Here is a 21,466-nt window from a genome sequence, read left to right on the forward strand (position 1 = left end):
ATTGTTATGGGTTAGCCTATATCTGCCTGCACAATTATAATGTTGACATTTTGACTAAATCCATATAGTGATACAGGTTTTTACTCTGGTGTTACACCTTTGTTGTGACTAAGTAAATATTTAGTCAGGATCTTATTTTTCAATTGTGTCCTATATTAAACATATGTGAATTAGTGTATTACTCATAAATGGAAGCCCAAAACAAATCTATTTCTTTGGTGCATTAGTATGTCTTTCTCTGAAAATGGTTTGGCTGATGCGCCCCCATATATAATCTTTTACTAAATGAACTAGACATTTAGTTGCCATATGTTGCATCATTCAGGTAAGGCTAGAATGACTTCACAAGCGGTGAGCATGTCAAATGCTGACAGAGAGTATTGTTGGTCCTAATGAATATTTCATAGAAATACATGCATTTCATGGTCCTGGTTAAGTCCAACTATGGTGCTTTTTAGGTAACAAATTAGCTCGCATTCTTGTTGCCTAAGTTTGAGCCTAAGGTTACCACCCTGTTTCCCCATCTTGATTCTCATTAGTCCAATAAATCTTAAGTCTTCCTGATTGTCAAGCTGGTGTTGTAGCTGCCAGTGTATGGCCAATGGTGACTTTGGATCAGTATTCCTAAGACCTGCCAAATGTTCCCTTATTAGGATTCTCAATTGCCGAATGGTGCTACCAATGTAAAGTTTGCCACATTTACAAATAATAGCATAAACAACATAACACGTTTTACAGTTAATGAACTCATTAATCTCAATTGTCATTCCATTAGCATCAGAAAAAGAAACACAGTTTGCATGAGCATATTTGCACTGGTTACAGTTGCCACATTTAAAAAATCCCTTTTTCCTTTTAACCAATTTTCTTTAGTATTATCTTCCTTAACATTCAAGAAAGAAGGACTCAATTTTTGTTTGATAGTAATTGCTCTCGTGAAAGTGAACTTGGGTTTCTCAGTCAAAAAAGGAAGTAGATCCTTATCTAGTCTTAGGATGTCCCAATGTTTGGACACCATTTTGCAGAGTAAAGAGGAATCTTGTGAAAACTGCGTGATTATAGAAATATGATCTGTCCCTGATTTCTCTTTCGCACAGTCACATAAAAGTTCTGCTTGACTGCACTCTTTGTACTTATCAGCCGCTTTCTTTATGCATCTCAAATTGTACCCTCTCTTTTTATATCTATCCATAAGTCGATCGGACTCCTTAAAATAATCCAAATCCAAACTACAATTTCTCCTGGCTCGATAAAATTCTCCAGCTGGGATGTTGTCTATTGTAGATCTTTGATGACTGCTTTGTGCATAAAGTACAGAGTTTACCTCTGTTGGCTTACGGTATGTTTTAGTTTCAATCTGCCCATTCTTAACAAAAATGTGTAAGTCTAAAAAGTCTATAGTGTGTGAACTCGCTGAACCAGTAAAACTGATACCAAATTTGTTGTTGTTGGCATATAGCACAAAACCTTCAAAATATGCAAGAGACCCTTTCCATACAATTAGGACATCGTCAATAAATCTTCTCCATGCGATTATATTCGTTTTGAAAATGTCTTGGTCATAGATATGTGTTTCTTCATATTGGGCCATAAACAGGTTAGCCAGGGAGGGCACAAATTTAGCACCCATGGCCACCCCTTTGGCCGTGCATAGTATCGATCATTAAAGATGAATACATTATTATCTAAGGTGAATTTCAGAAAACTCTTAAGCATATGTATATGTTGCATATAAGAAGCAGATGAGTTTCCAAAGGTGCAGTCTATTGTTTGAACTGCTAGATCATGATCTATACTAGTATAAAGCGCTGAAACATCTAAAGTAGCCAAAAGGTAGTCTGATTCCCATTTTAGAGTTTTAAAAAATTGCAAAACATGTACACTATCTCTAATGTAAGATTTCATTTTAAGGACATGAGGTTTCAACGCTTCATCCAGATACTGCGACATGCCCTCTGTGACCCACTATTCATATAGCCCCACACAGCACCCTGGGCTTCCAAGGTCTCCACGTCCTTCGAAACTCTAAGCTGAACTGTAAATGCAATTTCTATGTATCTTTAAGATGAACTCTAAATGCAAATGTCTATGTAACTATTAAGCCTTCTCTGTAACCAGCAATGAATATCTGTAACAGTGCCACAATGCCCTTGGGCTGATGTGTGCTCTAAAAATACGAATAAATAAATAAATAATAAATTGAGGGACTATTTCATACGCCGGCCACTCATGCTCAGCTGCAGATTTTTGAGTGTTTTCGGCACGGGCGGTCACAGCAGCGTTTGGGAAGAAGATTGGAGAGTGGAGGGATGCCAGAGGAATGCTGGAATGTGTTCAGCCCAGGTCACAGCAGTGATTAGGGACGGCCCAGCAAGTGCTTCGCTTTACATCTTCAGGTCCAGGAAGTCCTGTGCGGCTCCCGGAAATTCAGTGAAGTAACTGCATGTTGCTTTCCTGCTGGTGTGTGTATGTACTGGACGTGCGCTCCTCGCACACATGTATGAACCTTGATTCAGGGCTAATGCCCGCACACTCTACTGGCTCTTCGGCTGAAGGACTGTTGGGACATTTAAGTTGCAGGCATTGTTTATGTTACCAAGAGATGTTACGAAGCCACAGAAAAGTGTGGAATGCCTCTCTAGGAGTGGGGAACAGGCGCTAGATTGAATACACAGCCATTACATGATAAGAAAGGGGTCAGGTACTCATAGGTCGCATTATGGGAAAGCCTTGAATTTAATGTTATGTTATGTTGCTTTTGCTTGCCCAACGGGCCATGTATTTGTTATTTCATAAGAGGGGAAAGCCCTTGTACGTGCCCTGCTGCTTTCTACAGTGTCAGTTCTACAGTGTATTGATCTCAAAAAACTCCTCGATCGCCGACTCCATCTCAGAGCTAAATACCGAATCGAGTAGAGAATGCGGCTTCATTTTCCAGTATCTGGATCGATCCCGATCCGGGCCCCAGCATAGTGTAACGGTTACAGGGGAGTGATCGGATAGGGTCCTGGGGAGGATTGTCATGCCAGATACACTCCTTATTAGCCCATCAGACACCAGCCATCTGTCAATCCGAGAGAAGGAGTCGTGAACCGTAGAGTAGAAGGAATAAGAGCGGGAATCAGGGTAGAGAAGCCTCCATGCGTCAAATAAGGACAAGCGGGGAAGAGAGGAGAGTGTAGTGTAAGCCGCTCTGGAGAGTTGACGGGTCTGGAACCAGATCTGTCCAGATCCACGTCGAATATTGTGTTGAAATCGCCTCCCCAGAGAATCGGTATCAGAGGGAAGCCATCTAAGAGAGTTATAAGATCAGAATAGAATCCGGGATCATCAATATTGGGGCCGTATATATTCAACAGGACTACTTCCTTATTCTGTAGGATACCATGGAGTAGAACGTATCTGCCCAGGGGGTCGATAATCGTGGCGATGGGGTTGTATCTGAGACTTCTGTGAATAAGGGTCATAACCCCGGGCTCTGGGTAGAATAGGTGGTAAAGTACCTTTGGGGACCCCATGTTTTAGCAAATTTTTCGCAGTATTCTGTGCATGCATGTGTCTCCTGAAGGAAGAGGATTTTAGTCCCATGTCGCTCGGCTTGAAGTTGTAGTAACCTCATTTTCTTATATTTACCCAATCCCCGTACGTTCCAGCTCATGAATGTCAGGGTTTCCTCACTCGACCCTCCAGGGATAGTCATAGAGAAATACGGGTGGGTGGAAATGTGCTCCCCATGGACGGTGCTCAATGCGGATCAATTTAAAACACCGACGGGGCCATGATGCTTCGGGCTCTGCCCTTTCTGCGAATACCAAGCTGCTTTTAACATTTAACCCCGATCCCCCCTCCCCCTCCCACATCCCTCCCCCAAACGAAGGGATGAACAACCCACACCCAAAGAACCAGAACAAGCACGATGGCATCAACGCCTGGGGGGCCTGTGTACCGGCCTGGCGGCGATGCTCCGAACCATAAGGCAATTTTAGGATAAACATAGTGCCCACTAATATTCCCCGTTCCCACCCAGGGGAGGGTCCATGGGTGACGGTGGGGGGAATGGACAGCAGGTGGTGAAACAAGAGAACTGGAATGAAAAAGTATGTATAACCGATCCACTGGACCGAGAATCGTATTAGCTCAACTACGAGAACTGAGAGAAAATCCTAAGGAGAGGTGAACAAGGGGGAGAAAAGCATTTGACGGGCATCCAGAGCCTATCAGGGAGGGGGGTGGGCCGAGCAGGAGATTGCCCAGCAACCCGGCCATATTGTGACAGGCCAGTGAAACTGGAGGCAACAATCACAGTGAGAAACAACAACAGTGATACCAACATTTTTGTCAAAAATGTGAACGAGGCAGTACACGGGAGACTTATCAGGTAATAGCGGAATGACAAAAATTCAGCCAAGAATTAAGGCAGGATTAAACGGTGTCAATTCAACAATTAGGGCGATCCGTTGCGGGCCAGTGTCAGTGACTGTCACGGGAACATTTCAGCCGGGAAAGCGTTCATCAATGAACCTGGATGCCTCCTCGGGCAGCGTGAAAAAGTAAACCCGGTTTGTGTGTTCGATACGCAGTTTAGCGGGGTATAACATTGCATATTTAACCTGGAGGTCGCACAGCCTCTTCTTCACTACCAGGAAAGTTTTTCGCTCACGTTGAACTGCCACAGAGAAGTCCGGATATAGGTGGATCCTGGCTGCGCCTAGACGAAGGTCCCCCTTGGCCCTCGCCGCCCTGAGGAGTGCATCGCGGTCGCGAAAGTTTAAGACCCTGGCTATGATCGGGCGTGGGGGTGCTCCAGGTTTGGGTTTTGCCATAAGTGAGCGGTGGGCCCTCTCGATCGCGAACTGCGGGGAAAGTTTAGGGGAGTCAAGGAGTTGGAGTAGCATGCCTTCCACGTAGTCTTCCATGGGTTCATGTATATCATCCTCTGGCACCCCGATTATGCGGAGGTTGTTGCGCCTCGAGCGGGATTCGAGGTCCTCGTTCTTCTTCTCTACCTCCGTAATGCGGGCAGATAGCGTGGAGACCTCCGCACGGAGGGAACCCAGACCGTCCTCGGCGGTGCCCACTCGTGTCTCGATCTCGGCAACACGACTATCAGTCCTCTCCATGTGTGCTTTGATGGATGAGATCGTGCCGTTCATGTCATCGAGTTTACTATGAATTGTGGTGAACCCCTCTCGGATAAACTCCATCATCTTCTGGGAGTCGGATGGTTCCAGTACCGGTGAGGGGGAAGGTTCCAGTGATGACGCCTCAGCTCCGGGGGTCCCCGAGGGTTTTGTGAAAATATTGATCGAGGATTGTTTCTTGCCGGTTCGTGTTGACATGTTGCTGGTAGGGGGGGAAACTTAAGTACAGAAGAGAGAGGGCAGGGCCACAAGGGGAGACGCCAGGATCGTCAGGGAGACGTGTGAACGGGAGGCCCAAGCAGAGCACCAGGAAGGAAGGGGTATGGCGTCTCCGATGGGGGGCCCCGCCGGAGCACGAGGGAGCCGATGATCTCCGGGCGGACCCGAACACCTCACCGGAAAGTCTGTAGGGGTGGTCAGGGTCCGAGTGGTATTGAACAGTAGTAGAGGCAGTAGTAGCCGGAGTCGCAGGTGTTAATGTGGTGTAGGAGACCACCACAATACAATGCAGTGAGGCGGGTGGTGCACGGTGCAGATCACTGAAGGCGAGTGAAGGGCCCCCAGAACCCCCTTGGAGATTAGGCCCACCAGTCGGGAGGTTCGGTGGGAAACCGTTGATGATGTCTCCGTGTAGATAAGCGTGCCGGGTACCACCTCCTGAAGGCTTGAGGGGGGGTTGGTGGCTGGGGGAGAAACCACTGGAGAGGAATGCCACTGTGAGAGGCAGTAAGGCGGTCAGTGGAAGGAGGGAATCAAGGGCAACTAGGGCCCAGGAGCAGTGGCACTTGGAACGTTGGTGGTTGGTGACCACAGCGCACTCCGGTGCGGGAGGAAAAGCAGCCGAAAGGGGCTTGGCAAGGGTAAACTCCACGGAGTGTCTCAGAGATAGATTATCAGGTCGGCGAGATCTGCCTCCGCAGGCCACGGATCCGGGAAGAAACGTTTATGGTGCGGCACAGTTGAAATGGAGCGGGCCCGGGGTGCACTCACCTCGTGCCAGGGGGCCCGAGAGATACCCGTGGCCCCTGGGGTATAAGAGTCGTGGGGCCGGGTTCCGGGGGAAGGGGGCAACTCACCGCCCGGAGCAGGAACACCAGAGTCCCAATGGTGTGCAGCACGCCCCCCAGGATGGGGCAGCGGAGCGAAGCGCTCTGGAGTCCGGAGTAGGGGGGCACCTTGGTATAGAGGATGAGGCCAGCGGTGCCCGTAGCCGGTGGGGGGGAGCGACCGTACAGAGCAATCAGAGCGCCCAACCCCCACAGTAGGCCGCAAGCCGCTTGTCACTGGTGCGGTCCCCCGAAGTCAGGAGCAGGGCCGGGGGAGCACCCGCCTCCGCCCAGCCCACGATGGAAGTTCGGCAGCACGCCGCCCAGGATGGGGCAGCGGAGCGGAGCGCTCTGGAGTCCGGACCAGGTGTCCACAGGATTCAGAAAACGGGGCCAGCCGCCCTCGTAGCAAGTGGGGGAGGGCGAGCGCGCAACCGAGTGAAGCGCCCCTCCCCCTCAGCAGGCCTCAAGCCGCGGGACTCCAGCGCGATCCCATGGATCCGAGTGCGGGGTCAGGGAGGCACCCGTTCCCGCTCAGCCCGCGGCGGGTCGTATCTCCGCAGCAGGAGCGGCACCGTGGGCGGCGGTTGGACTGCGGGTGCCCGGACTCCTCAGCAGCCCCTCTGGAGTGTCGGATGGTCGTGGTGCAGGGGCAGACAGGGGAATTCCGACGAGAAGGTGCCTCACAGAACGGAGCCGAAAATCAGGTGGCCATCTTTGCTGAGCGCAACAGCGCCCCCCGCCATGTGGCACATTTCTGCCATTTCCATAAAAAGTACAACAGTTATGAAGATGGAAGTTATTAAGCATATCCCTAATTTCATTTCCAACCTTTTCACCAACTCTCACATTTGGAACTTGTTGAGATCAGCCAGAAACCTAGTCTAACTGGCCATTACAGTTTCCAAGAGTCACAGGTAGATGCATTTTATATCCCACAAATCACTTGGAAATTACATTCAAAATGGTACACAAATGAAATCAAACCACAGTATGGTTGCTGCGAAAAAAGGCCTATAGTATGATAGTCCTTTTAAATTGACTGTGAAAGTTCATGTTCAGCAAATGGGAGGTTGGCTTAATCGAGCACAGCCATCTGTCTCCCTGGGCCAGCCTGTGACCAGAGGTTTTCTATGAGTCTCTTTGAAGTTGGTAGTTTGCTCTTTTATGTGGGTGCCCCCATTTTCACACATATTAGTCATGCTTCAGCCAAGTGTGAATTTCATTGAAGTCCCTGCTTCCAGAGCCAGAAAGTCTGGAGAACACTGGGATTTCAACACCCCCAGTAGCACATTTTATTACAGGGATCATTAGATAGGAGATGTGACACATCCAGGCTGGAAGTGGGAGATTTTCTTTGTGAAGTTTTGACCACAGCCAGAAACAGGTTTTCCCTGAAGACAAAGTGGCTCTTTAAATGTCACTGACGTTTTGTAGGTGAAACATAATATACATTGCTTTTGTCAACCCACACATCATGTTTTGTTTTCCTGACATTTTTCTGAGAGCAGTGATATTTTTTCCCACTTTGGCTTTTTAAAGCCCATTTTATTTGCACACACATGTACAGGCCATTTGTGCTTTCAATGTTTAAAAATCCTATTTTCTATGTCACAGGGATCTTTGATTCCTCCTTCTTTTGTAAATTAAACCGCTGCTTGTCCATCGTAATGACAGGTAGGCCCCTTTCCACATGTCTCTTTAATTTTACTTGAAAAACAAAAGCAAAAGCCAAGCCGTTTTTGTTTCAGTATTTAAATGCCTGCCATTCATGTGAAAGGGACTTTGGTTTGGGGCCTTTTAATGCACCCCACATGCCCCCCTTTGTTCTTCCATGACTCTTGGTTGGGGAAGAGCAGGGCAGAGTGGGGTTTCCTTAGGCGTATTTCCTTCATCAGGGAGTAGGCACTCCAGTCTCCCCTTCCATCTCTCGGTTGGGGGTATGGCATGGCACCCCCTTTTTTTCTTTTGGGAGTGGACACTCCCGCCTCCCCTTCCATCTTGGGGTTAGAGGGTGTGGCATGGCACCCCCTTTCTTCCTTCCTTTTCAGGTCCCTGGGGTTCTCACCGGACTCCGCTCTCACCTCCAGGCTGGAAGTTTAAGGGGGTTAGTTCTCTAATAAAAGATAGAAAAAGAGTTTCAGTACTTTTTACTCACATTTTTCCCTGGGAAGATTTACATAGAATTTACAACAACAACAACATGCCGTTATAACATGACATTTCCATTTCATAAAACAAAATCATTTTTATTTTAATACCATAAAGTAAATTACTCCCTGAGCCCCCTGAGTGGGGGCTCGTGCAGTGATTGAGAAAATTGTTTTCACCCGTGGCAGTGCAGCACAGCAGACGATCCATTGAAGTTATTCTTACTTTTAGTGGTTAGAAAGCTGGGTTGCATTGAAAAGGCGCCATCCAAAAACTTGTTCCATAGGTATCAGGGCTGTGTCTCAAAATAAAATATTGTAAGCATTAACTAGGCAGGAGCAGGGAGGACATTTTGCCCTTGCATAGATAACCCACCAGCAGTAGAACACACTTCACAATGGGTATCATGGAAATGAACATGGCTAGGAAGCACCTTCTGTCCAAATTGTTTATTAAAGGGGAATGGGCAGTACCAAAACATGAAGCCTGGTAGTCTAGAATGATGCAAGAGGTGACCCTTATAAATATGGATGTGTGGCAGGAGAGTGGCCTGTCACATCAAGCCCTTACTGACTTCTACATGACACAGATCAGTAAAGATGAGCAAATTAAGATGGTCAAACTCACTCCATACATGTACTTCCACATGATAATCATGGAAGAAAGGTACCAGGAGAGTGTAACCTCTGGGCAGAATATATCTAAATTATTGGAGCAAGTAAGAGGGGAGTTAAGGCAGGTAGAGGAGAAAGTGTTACAGAGCCAAAATGTTGAGTTCAAATTGGGTGACATCATTCAACAGCTAAAATATGAGTTGGCGGCACAGCAACAAATCAATTCAGAGCGAGAATAACAATTATCTGCACTGAAAGAGGAGTGCCAAGAAGTGGTTGTGAACCTGAAAGAGAGTCAATTAAAATTGAAACAACAAGTGATGCACAGTAGGCTCTGTTTACAAGATATGTGCGCATTTCAAAATCAGATTAAGAAATAGGAAGAGGCGAATAACCAGTGGGTTATTGAAGAGGTCCATTCTCAAGCAGATTTTGAGCTGGAGCGCCAAAAGTTGAGCGCTATGAAACAGCAGAGAGAGACCACCTTAGTGAACAGAATAGCCTGCTGTGTCAGGAAAAAAATGCCCTGTGTTAGGAAGTGGGCCAGTTGAAGGCAGACCTGGAGAAAATTGAGTCATGTTTTTGGGAACTGACTAACATAAAATTAGAAAATGAAAATTAATAGGGGAATATGAGACAAATAGAATGTGACCTTGAGCAGACAATACAGACCAAAAATGCACAAAGTGAGGAGATTAACCTCCTGCAAAAGAAGAGGTCTGAGTATTCCCTGACCCTGCAAGAGTTACAGAAAGAAACTGAGGCCCTGAATGAAGAGAACCAGGTACTCCAGGGCCATGTAGTAGCACAAGGTAAGGTCATAGAAGCCAGTCAAGCTCTGATAGCAGAGCACAAAGCTCAAGCCTTTGCATACTATCAAGAAATAGGGGCTGAGAAAGAGAAATCAGAGAGATTAGAGAAGGAGTGTGCTAGGGTTAATAAGGCATTGGGGAACCCCAAACTGATAGGGAATGGAAGGGAAGCCCCTAATCATGGTGTAGGGCCCGCTGTACCAGGGGCCTCAAGCCAACTTACCACCTTGCATGTGCAAGGCACTGCTAAATTCCCACCTATGAGTTCACAAGAACCAGGAACCATGAGGCAACTGGACTTAAGTAGTTCTAGCATGACTGAGCCGGAAGGCTGGCCCCCATCAGAGATTGATGGATGTGCATCACTGCTTGGGTTCAAAATTATTTTGGCAAATGTGTCTGACCAGGAGGACTCCTATGAAGAGAAAATCAGGGAGTTAGACTGGCAGAGACATCAGCTACAAAGGGACTATATGGTCCACGTTGGGGATAACGAAGAGTGTGAGTTTAGGCCCCAAAAGAGCATCCTGAAAACCTCCACCCATTCATGGAGGTGGGGGGAGTTCTCCACCAACCCCGGAAGGAGGGAGGAGTCAGATGAGTACTCCACTATGTGAAAGAGGGAGTACAAGGGAAGTGACCCTGAGAGCCCACAATACAACAGGGGAGAAGGGACTAGGCACTGTCATTCTGGGAGAGACTCCTAGTCTCAAAGAATCGAATCAAGGAACATCTAAATGATAGGGACGGGACCTAAAATAGCAGCAGCTCTGAGTCTGAGGGCGAATGGGTTAAGGTGCAGCAGAAAAAGAGGGCTGCAAAACAAAAGAGAACTTTACTAAAAGACCCCATTAGACAAATAAACGCCATTAGAAACTTCATGACCCTTTACCATAAAAATGCAAAGTACTCAGTCTGGGAGCATCTGGAGTTGTATGACCAGATGATGACATCATTTGGCATAAAACATGACCAGAATTCTATAGAGTTTGCCAAGTGGACAATCTCCCCAGAATACTCCAGCTTCTTTGCTGGGCTGGAAGATCAGAATCATTCAAAGTGGTCTACTGACAAGGCGGACATCTTGAAGCACATCTCCATACACCGAAACCCCCAGGAGGCTTGTAAGGCGGCCTACAACCTGCAGTGAGGAAAGGATCAGGCCCCGAGAGAATGTGTCCAAGAAGTGAAGCAGGCATTTGCACAAACCACTAGGCGGGAGCGGACAAACAGTAGGGAGTTTATTAATACCTATTTTCATGACCTCCCTAAGTACATAATGACGCAACTGGTTAAGGACTTCCACAAAGAAAGGACCCTGGACTTGGTAATAGAGCAAACTCCCCGGATCTATGAGGTCCAAAAGCCAGTAGAAAATAAACATTCCCCCAAAATTCCCAAACCAACCAACACCCCCGCTCCGGCCAAGGTGGCAGAGGTGAAGAATACCCCCATTTTGGTCCTAGAAATGGGGGTGCCTAAAAATACACCTCTCGCTAACCAACCAAACAGAGGCAGAGAAGACCCACTGACCAGGGCCGGTGGTAGCCAGACAGGGTTCCCCACAAATGTGTCACCTGACTCTGCCACCTACATCAGCCCGAGGTACAAGGTGAACAGACCCATCTTGGGGTACATATGGACTCCCCTGGCTGAGGGGGGAGAGCCAACCAGGTAAGTATGCCCCCAGGAAGTTTTCCCCTAAACTTCCCTCCAAACTTCCCGCCAAACTTCCCTCAGGAGGGCAGTAACCTTCCACCCTCTAGTTTAAGTTTCTTCCCCAGGTACACTCCAAAACCCAACATTCAGAACAACCCTTCTTTCTCTCCCCGCTTTCCGGAGTCTAGACACCCAAATCAGGGGGAATGGAGGCCAAGGATGGAGGGCTACCAGGGAAACCCTCCATTTACAAGGTACTCTGGGAGAAGGGACAGTTACCTTTCCTGAGAGCAGCAACAATTTGACCCAAGACCCCCATATCAACCAGAGAGGGTGTCACAACTGGAGCGTCAGGTCGAGAGTTTGACCCAAGATCTGAGTCGCATGTTGAGGGCACTGCAGGGCCCTCAAATGAGCATGGCTGACCAGAACAGCTCAAACCCAGGGTCTGGCACCCTGGAGCAATGACAGGGAGAGAACCTCGACAACCAACAGGTTCCAGAGGAGGAAGTTTGGGAGGAAGGGGGATAAAAAGCCCTAGAGGAAGCTTTCTTGCTCTGCTGTGAAAAGCCCCTAGAAAATCTCTGAACCTGAACCCAGATCTCCTACACCTGAAAAACTGCAACCTAGGGACCAGAGGGTAAGTAGGAGAAACCAAGTGATAAAGAAGACCCATTTTGTGGAGGAAGTCAGCATCCTCTAGTTTGAAGGGGAAGAATCCATGGAGGATTCTGGGAAGAAAGTCTTCTCTTTCAAGGACAGGGGACTCCTCCCAAAGAATAATGGGTCCCGAAAGACCCTAACATAGACTAGGTAAATATGGGAACTGACCCAAAACCACAAATCCTTGAACCCAAAAAATGTCACCCGATGACTCAAATCCTTGACCCAAAAGACCATAACATAGACTGGGTAAGTATGGGGACTGACCCAGAACCACAAATCTCTGAACCCCAAAAATATCACCCCGATGAGTCTGAAATCCATGACCCAGAGGACCCTAACTTAGACGGGGTAAGTATGGGGACTGACATAGAACCGCCTATCCCTGAATCCCAGAACTGTCATTCTGAGACCTCAGAAATAAATGAGGGATCCTCCCCCCAAACCAGTTCAAGTGACTGTCTCCAGGAAAAGGGGGACAGCATAGAATAAGGGGAAGAAGGGGATTCCCAAATCCCCCAAACCAGTTGAAGTGACTTTCTCCAGGAAAAGGGGGACAGCACAAAATCAGGGGAAAAAGGGGATTCCCAAATCTCCCAAACCAGTTCAAGTGACTGTCTCCAGGAAATTGGGGAAAGCACAGAATCAATGGAAAAAGGGGATTCCCAAACGCTCCAAATCTCAGAATGCCAATTTTTTTTTACAGATTCACGAACTCCGACACAGAAAACTGCACAAGATGCCACAGTGTCGGAGTCCAAAAAAAGAAATTAACTGCCCGGCTGGCCCAAAATGCGCATTTCCTTTGTCACCTGGAGGAGAAAGAAGGCAGGTTTTATACCCCCATCAAGGTACAAGGCCAGTGTGCATTTTTAGCACTGGTGGATACAGATTCCCAAGTCACCCTTCTATCCAAAAAGACATTTGAGCAAATTAATTCAGGAATTGTTCCTCACACCTCTTCCTGAACAACTCCAAAACTTTGACGGAAATGACATTTCCGTTGAGGGGACTGCGGATCTGAAGATCAAAATTGGGCGACACAAGGTGAAACATGCGGTTATAGTCATCACTCCAGAGGGAACCCCCTTGTCTCCTAGGGAATGACATCATTTGGAGTCTGTAACCCCTAATAGACTGTGTGAACAAGGTCCTTCGGACAGACTAACCAGCCAATAAAATTAAAACAGCGCACCAACTATGTAAGCTTAAATGGCACATGCCATATGGTTGAGCAACGGTCTGACAAAATTGAGTTCCACTTGAGGAACAATCAAGTCCCGGACATAACTGTAATTGCTGTAGGAGAACAAACTGATGATGGGAACTCTTCTCCCTTCTTGAAAACCAACCTTCGCCCCATTTTTAAGTGGCATTCCACACTGGAAGGAAATACCCTGAAATGTTATACTGATCCACAATTTGACGAAAACCCAAATACCATGAAAAAAGTGATGGAAAACCGGCTCAAAGCTTGGCTGATATTCAGAAAAAGGGTGAACAGCTGTTCCTCCCCATTCAGGTAAATGAGGGGGTGGGGGGCTGTTCTCGCCAGAGTATGCCTGAATAATGGAAAAAGCTTCATCAGCAAAGCGTTATTCAGGAAACTCACAAAAATTAGACCATTCCCACAATTTAGTTGATTTATAAGTGGAAAAGGGGCCTTAGAACTCCCAATTCCCAACATCGCCTGCCTAGCAGGTGCATACTAAAATGGTAAAAATGTCCATTGGTGATAAACCATAGAGCATGCGTCGTGCAAGATGTCCCCTCTGCCTTCTACTTAGGTAGTGACATTCTCAATCGATTCACAATTAATTTGGACCTCATTCATTACAAAGTCTGGTCCTGGCTGGGGGGTAACCCATGTGCTTTGACAATCCTGAAAAGGCATTTCGGTCAGCCCAATTGCTACCATAGGCAGTTGAAGTTCAAACTGGAGAAGTGGTCACCATCCCAGGCCTGGCCCGACAATTCACCATCCCTTAAAAAATTATGAGAGCAGGACCAGTGGCTGATTGAAGAACCCAATGAGGGTAGAACCCAGGAATTCTCCAAAGAATACAGGTAAGGAATTGGAACCTGGATGAAGAAAATCATATATATCTAAGAGGGAGTAATTTACTTGGTGTTATTGTACAAATGAAGAAAAAATAAAAAAAAGATAAAAATTGTTTATGAAACTAGAAAGTATTGTAACTGTATGTTATTGTTGTGTACATTCTTTGTAAATCTTCCGGGAAAAATGTGTGTAAAAAGTACTGAAACTTGTTTTTTTTAAATCTTCTATTACAGAACTAACCTCCTTAAGTTCCAGCCTGGAGAGGATAACCCTGGGGACCTGGAAGGGAAGGAAGAAAGGGGGTGCCGTGCCACACTCTCCAACCCAAAGATGGAAGGTGAGTCTGGAGTGCCCACTCCCAAAAGAAGATAGAATAGGGGGTGACATGCCATATCTCCCAACCCAAAGACGGAAGGGGATACTGGAGGGCCCACTCCCTGATGAAGGAAAATTATGCTGAAGGAAACCCCACTCTTCCCTGCTCTTCCTCAACAAAGAGTCATGGGAAAGGTGGGGGTGATTTGTTGGGTGCATTTAAAGGCCCCAAACAGAAGTCCCTTTCACCTGAACAGCAGCATTTAAACACTGCAATCAAAAATGGCCCTGCTTTGCTTTCCCTGTCACATGAGTGGCAAGCATTTAAACACTGCAACCCAAAAACGTCCTTGCTTTACTTTTATTTCACATGAGTGGCAAGAATTTAAACACTGCAACCAAAAACGGCCCTGCTTGGCTTTCCATTTCACATTAACAGAAGTATTTAAACACTGCAAACAAAAATGGCCCTGCTTTGCTTTCCCTTTCACATGAACAGCAGCCCTTTAAACACTGCAACCAAAACCGGCCTGGGTTTTTCTTTTGTGCTTATGTAAAATTAAAGAACCGCATTGAAGGGATCCTACCCATCATCATCTATGGACAAGCAGCAATGTAAATACAATCAAGAAGGAGTCATCAAAGAATCCTGTGACATGCAAGACAGGATTTTAAACATTAAAAGCAAAAACTGCCTGCACACGTGTTGCAAATAAAAATGGCTTTAAAAAGCCACAATGGAAAAAGATAGTACTGCCCACAGGAAATGTCAGAAAGCAGAACCTGATGTGGGGGGTGACCAAGGCAAATGTATATTATGTTTCCCCCACAAGACTCCAGTAACCTGTGAAGAGACACTGCTTCAGGAAAAACCTGTTCTGGTTGGGGGCAGGAAGCTTCACAATTAAAAGCTCCACTTCCAGCTGGATGTCGCACCTACCAGCGAACAGGTGGAAAATGAAATTAGGAATATGTGTGATGACTTCCATATTCATAACTGTTGTACATTTTATGAAAATGACAAAAATGTGCCACATGGCCATGCTACATCGTACGGAGTTGGTGGTCAGCTCATCTAATTCCCCCTTATATGCTATGGACCTCATTACAAGCTTGATGATCTCGTAACAACGGTACCGGTAAGCTTGCCGGTACCGTTGTTACCGGACCAACAAACTATGAGTTCTGCTCGCGGGTGCCTTCGCGCCTGCCAGGTCTGACCTGATTCCCCCAAACCGGAATCCGTGAGCAGACCACAACGGATGCACCGTCCCCATTACCGAGTGCCGGTTAAATTCATGACTCCAGTGGCAGCCGTGCCTGTATTTACTGGCATGGCTACCACCGGACTCATAATGAGGCCCAGGTTTTATATTGGCCGTGACTAATGCATTTATGAAGTTATGATGCACAACTAGTTTTTGCCAAAAAGTTGTAAGGGGAACAAAAGGATGGTAATAAATGCAAACAAACAGATGGTGCTCTCCTCCCCTGAACCAATCCTGACAGGGGGAGGAGAGAGGGATTGTAACTGTCCAATCCTAGCAGCAGGGATAATTAGAGGGTACTCCCCATAGATTGTAAAATTAGTGATGTAATTTCTACTATATAAGGGGCTGTACTAGGACTCAGGACACACACAAAAACCAGGGAGACAGGAGAAGGAGCACGGAGAGAAGGCTGCTGAATAATACCATCCTAGAGAGCGCAGTGACCAGACCTTTTACCCTATCTGTCCAGAGTGTCCTGAGATCCAGCTGGCTTTCCTGAATCCTAAACACAGGCTTGCTATGTAAGTAGCATATAACTCCAGCCCTAAATTGCATGAACCCTTCATTTTTGTTATAGTTCATCCACTATTTCCCATTGAAAATTCCAATTGCCCAGGTAGTCCAGTCATCTCCCCACAGAAGAATCTCTTGGTTGCCTGTGTATGCTAGCATATCTCCTTTGAAAAACCTCTCAGTTGTCTGTGTAAATCCTTGTATTTTTTTCAAGTAAATAAAATAATTCCCCCATTGAAATTCACGGTTCAAGATTGTTGCAATTCGAAATCAACCATCTTGCTTGTTTTGTTTTTATTTAATTGTTATAGTCAGTAAAGTGTTGCCTCAAAAGAATGATTCTCCTTGTAACTCAAATCCAAATTTGTCTGTGTATTGTGTGCATTACCAAACAAATTCCTTTTTGCATCTGTCCTATTAAACCCAAACCATTGTTGCCATTGTGAGCAATCCCTTTTGCCTAGAAGTAGACCTGTTATGAGCCTCTGTCCTTGTCACTGAAAAAAGATTTTTCTATTGTAAGCTAAACCCCTTCCCATAGCTGCCTGTCATTGTAAACCTCATTATAAACACATTTCCATTTGCCACTGTATTTTCCCTCTGCATTTGCTTTTTCACAAAACGGATTTTCCTACTTCGTTTCTCTTTTGCCCTGTTGTGTTGATTAGTATTCTCTGCAACTTTGCCTATCTCTTAAGTATAAGCAATACACATTTTCTTCTATTCGGTCCCCTAGAAGTTGTGGTTAATAATCAAAATACCATTTTGCCATTTTGCTCCAGAAACGGGGTTTCCCTTTCTTTGCTGGCTTTCCCATCTTGTGGTGGTGGGCTTTACCCCAAATCCATTTTCCCCCATATATTCTACTCCTTACCACTGCCTTCCATTCAAAGAAATCGAGTTTAATTGATGGTTGGGGGGAGGGGGGTGTTGCAGGGCAGAGTGCTGAACTGTAGGTGCCATCACTTTGTTTGGAATTGTTATTTTCCTGTCTTGTCATTAAAACAAAAGCGAGTGTAACAGTCAACTTCAGCCTGGTTGTATTTTCCTGTTTGTCATTATAACAAAAGCAAATGTAACAGCCCATTTCCACTTGGTCGCTTTAGAAAGGATATTGCATTTGTGTTGCCACAATTTTGGTGGCTGCTATATTTTGATTATACTCCTTTCAATTGAATAATAAATTAATAAATATCTTATTGCTACACACCGGCCTGGTTCCTAGTCCATTGTGCAACAGGGTATTTGTGGAGGTTGGGTGCCAGACGGGCTGGAGGCTTACTCAAAAAGAATCTGTAGTATATTAAAGATAATAAGCGCTTTATTGTGCACCACATTCATTGTAGGGGAAGGAGTTCCCTAGTTGGCGTGTGCTGTGTAATAAACCGTGACAGAAACCTTCCACAGTCGACACCTAGGCACTGTGTCAGAAGCTGTCCACGGGTCAATGTAGATCGCATAGCTGCACATTTTCCTGAGGACAGCATACTTGTCACAGACCAATCTCAAGTGGAGGCTTGACCCATTGTACTTAGCCCCCCGCCCGCAACACCTAGCTTGCCGGTGGTTGATGATGTGCTTATCAGTGATCCTATACTTCGAGGTTGGAAAGCAAAGCTCTCGCAGACACCTTCCCTGCTGCATCCAATAGGGATATTGGGTGATAATTGGCAGGCGAATATCTTGATCCCTTTTTGTGAATTGGGACGATCTGTTCTCAGGTCGATGAAGCAGGAACCACATTGTATTTCAGGATTGCATTAAATAATGTTGTCAAGTATGGGGTTCATAAGACTGTATCTGTGGCATACAGATCTATTGGGACCTTATCTGGGTCTGGGGCTTTCCCCAATTTTTGGCTTAGGACGGCTCTGCCTACTTCCTCACTTGTAAGAACAAGTGGTGGGTAATCTTGCACCACCGCCATTGGGCTGTTATCGCACTACTTAACAGAGCCAACATTTGGAGATCTCTCTTCATTCTAAGGCCTGAATAATGCTCAACCTAGGTGGATTCAGTAATACAACCCTGCATCGTGTTGTGCCCAGGATTTTGCTCTACCGTCATAATGCTCCAAAAGCCCCTGGAATCACATTTGCTTATCGCAGTCAACCAAGCTTCCTAATTAGCCTCACGCCATGCCCTTTTCATATCTTTTAAGAGCTTGCAGTACTCTATCATGGCAATTCTGAGATGCCTGTTCAGTGCCGCTTTCTTACCTCCCTAACTAGTTTGCTTTTCGCCAGCCTACACACTCTGTGTCATACCAAGGTGTCCTAACCTCACTTATTTTACGCTCATATTTCTGCTGATGGCAGAATGCATTTCCTGGTTTCCCAGTCCACTTCTCTTGCACATTTACTATAGTAAAAATGTCCTGCGAATCTGTTCGGGCAAACTCATCCAGCATTTGTACAATGTCATAAAATGCCAAAGGCAGAGCTTTGTCAAGTTCAAGATTTCCCCTTCTAATACTCCGTCTGGTATGGCTGGTGAGAAGCAAAGGTCCTCACCCTCCAAGGTCGTAGGATTCCCAACATCCACCAATCCCATGAAAAATTCCCTCACCACCAACACCAGTTGGTGATGGTTTCTCTTGACTCAAAGCTGGATACTGAAGCTTTCCACAAGATGCCAGTCCTCAATGTTAACAAGATTATAATCTATTCTACTTTTGCCCAACTCATTCTCAAATGTTACCACCGCAGGGTCATCCCCAGCCAAATGCCCATTGCACACCCTATGTTTGGCAGAGAAGAACAATGTGGCTACCTTTTCAGCATTCCTATATTGCTTTCTGATTTGGTATAATTCAGATTGCCTATAACCCAGTAGCTATCTTCCTCCACTAGAATATATGCCATACTATCTAGGGGCTCGAACTGTATTTTCAGGTTCTGCATGACCACCACCCTCAAGCAGACAGATGAACTAGTTCTCCAGAGGTGAATACGCTCACTCACCTTTGAAATAAGATCAGCACCATCTCCAGGCAGACCCCTATTGTAGAAATGAATAAGAATAATCTTGGAGTCATAGTTGAGTTTCAAATGGAGTGCGAGTATGTCTGAGAAGTTGCAATCCTCGACCTGTATAGGTTTAAATAATGCAATGTCAACACAGTCATCAGCTCCCCACTTGGGCAGCTCTTCCTTCCCAGGAATACTGGAATTGAGAAAGTAGTGTACCCTTAAGTTGGGTGCTTCAGCACTCCATGTTTCCTGGAGACTTACTAACCCATGTCCTGTGATGAAATCCTGCCAGTCGCTGTCAGGTAGAAATGTATTCACACTAGAGATTAATTACAGAGCACGGACTTATTCGTCTACATGTGTATGTGAAGAAACACTGACCCAAGATGGAGGTGGTTCATGTACAAAGTTAGACGCAAGTACATGACCAGCGTTTAGTCAGTCTCTATACGGGAGGATTTAACATCCACCAAACCGTGCAGAGTCTCTGTTGAATGCGACTGGATTACTGGAAACAATTCGTTATGCAAACAATAAGTATCTAACTCACACGTAACGTTGAATGACCGTAACTAAGAAGCCGCCCATTTTGTAGACTACTGCTAATGTCTTTTCAGGTTAGATCATTTACAACAACGATCTGGGAACACATTAAGGGACCCTACTCTGAGCAGCCACATAACGCTGTTACGTTTGGCGCCACAACAGGAACTTAAAGATAGACAGTTACCCACTAAGTAAGTAAAAGCTGAAATGATGAGTAATATGTAACATGTTTCCATTGTACTAGAGACTGAAATTAGTTCCGTACACGTTCTTCTAACCCTAGATGGAACACTGAGGATTTCTGGGAAACAGAGTCCTACTTGTGAAGGGCTTGGTATTTAGAAATAACAAATGAGGAACCAACCCCAACAAATAATGATACCATCAACCATTCAGTTGATAAGGTAAATATGTGGACGAACATGCGTCAAATTGGATATACAAGATGAGATATACCACTATGTTACCTAGAAAAGAAATAATAAGCCTGCGTTTTTAACTTACAGCTAGTGATCAATTTAGATGCACAAGTGATGTGCGTAATAATTGTCGAATATGAAGTCCTCCAACACTGAAAAGAAATTGAAAGTGACAGGTAAGTGGGACAACTACTTCTTATTATGTGTGTCATAGAAATAAATAATGTAGTAGTATACACGTTTTTAAAACCAGTTTTTATTTTGTTCATAGGTAGAATTGGCTGTGCACAAGGTCCAGTGCAGATAGCCAAATCGATCCTAATACTAACATTCGTTAGCATCCTGAAGACGGGGCCGGCAACACATTGATATCAGGAATCAATCCGTTTGGGTGTTGTCCCCCCCAAAAATACGACTGAGTGTAGATGCATCATGATATGTAGGAATTGACTCATGATTATTCAAATCACCTGTGTTACTAACATCACACATTTCTTGAAAGTCGTTGGCCGATTGATTGCATTTATAGTGGCCGACATGACCATCTGCATCTGATTTTTCTGCATTTCTGTCTAGCGTCTTCAACAAAAAATGCTAATAAGCTCATACTGGCCTACAAAAGGCCTTTTTACTGGGTTATTTTCACAATGTACATGTTTTTATATTGTTGTATACTTATTACAATATGTTTTTTGATACCTGAATTGATGTGGACGTACATAAATTGAATGAAAGTGATCTTCATTCATTAAGTAGTTGCCTCACGGCTGTCGTGTTGGGAAGGTGGGACGCTGGGGTGAAAGTGCTTCTAATGATAGTTATTTTCTCAATCAACCTAGTCCCCGAAAAAACGAGGAACCCCTTTGCTCAATATTTTTTGACAGGTGATCGCAGAGACAGCTGCTGTCCTAATGGGCATTTTACGCTCATGTGCAACAGAGCGTCATCAGGAAACGCCCATGACATACTTTATTGTGTGGAAATGTCCATCAGTCACTGTGCAATAAGTTGCCGTAATGTGCCACAAGATGACCATTGGCTTTTGGGCCTCAGAGATCTGCATATAAGCTCTGAATTGAAGTCTGAGCAGAGCCACAGTGAGGAGAATTGAGCATTTTTTAATCCAGAGCTTGACTATATATGGCCGTTTGTCATAAAACATTCTGTTATGTTCCTAACCAAACGTAAATCATCTATCTTCACAGGATAATGTTATTTAGGAAGCAAGTTGGAACACATCTTTCACTAAGATATTTGTACTACTAGTTTCAAATTGGCAGCA

The sequence above is a fragment of the Ambystoma mexicanum genome, chromosome 2q, assembly GCF_040938575.1.
Source record: "Ambystoma mexicanum isolate Mex_15411 chromosome 2q, UKY_AmexF1_1, whole genome shotgun sequence".
Lineage (NCBI taxonomy): Eukaryota > Metazoa > Chordata > Amphibia > Caudata > Ambystomatidae > Ambystoma > Ambystoma mexicanum.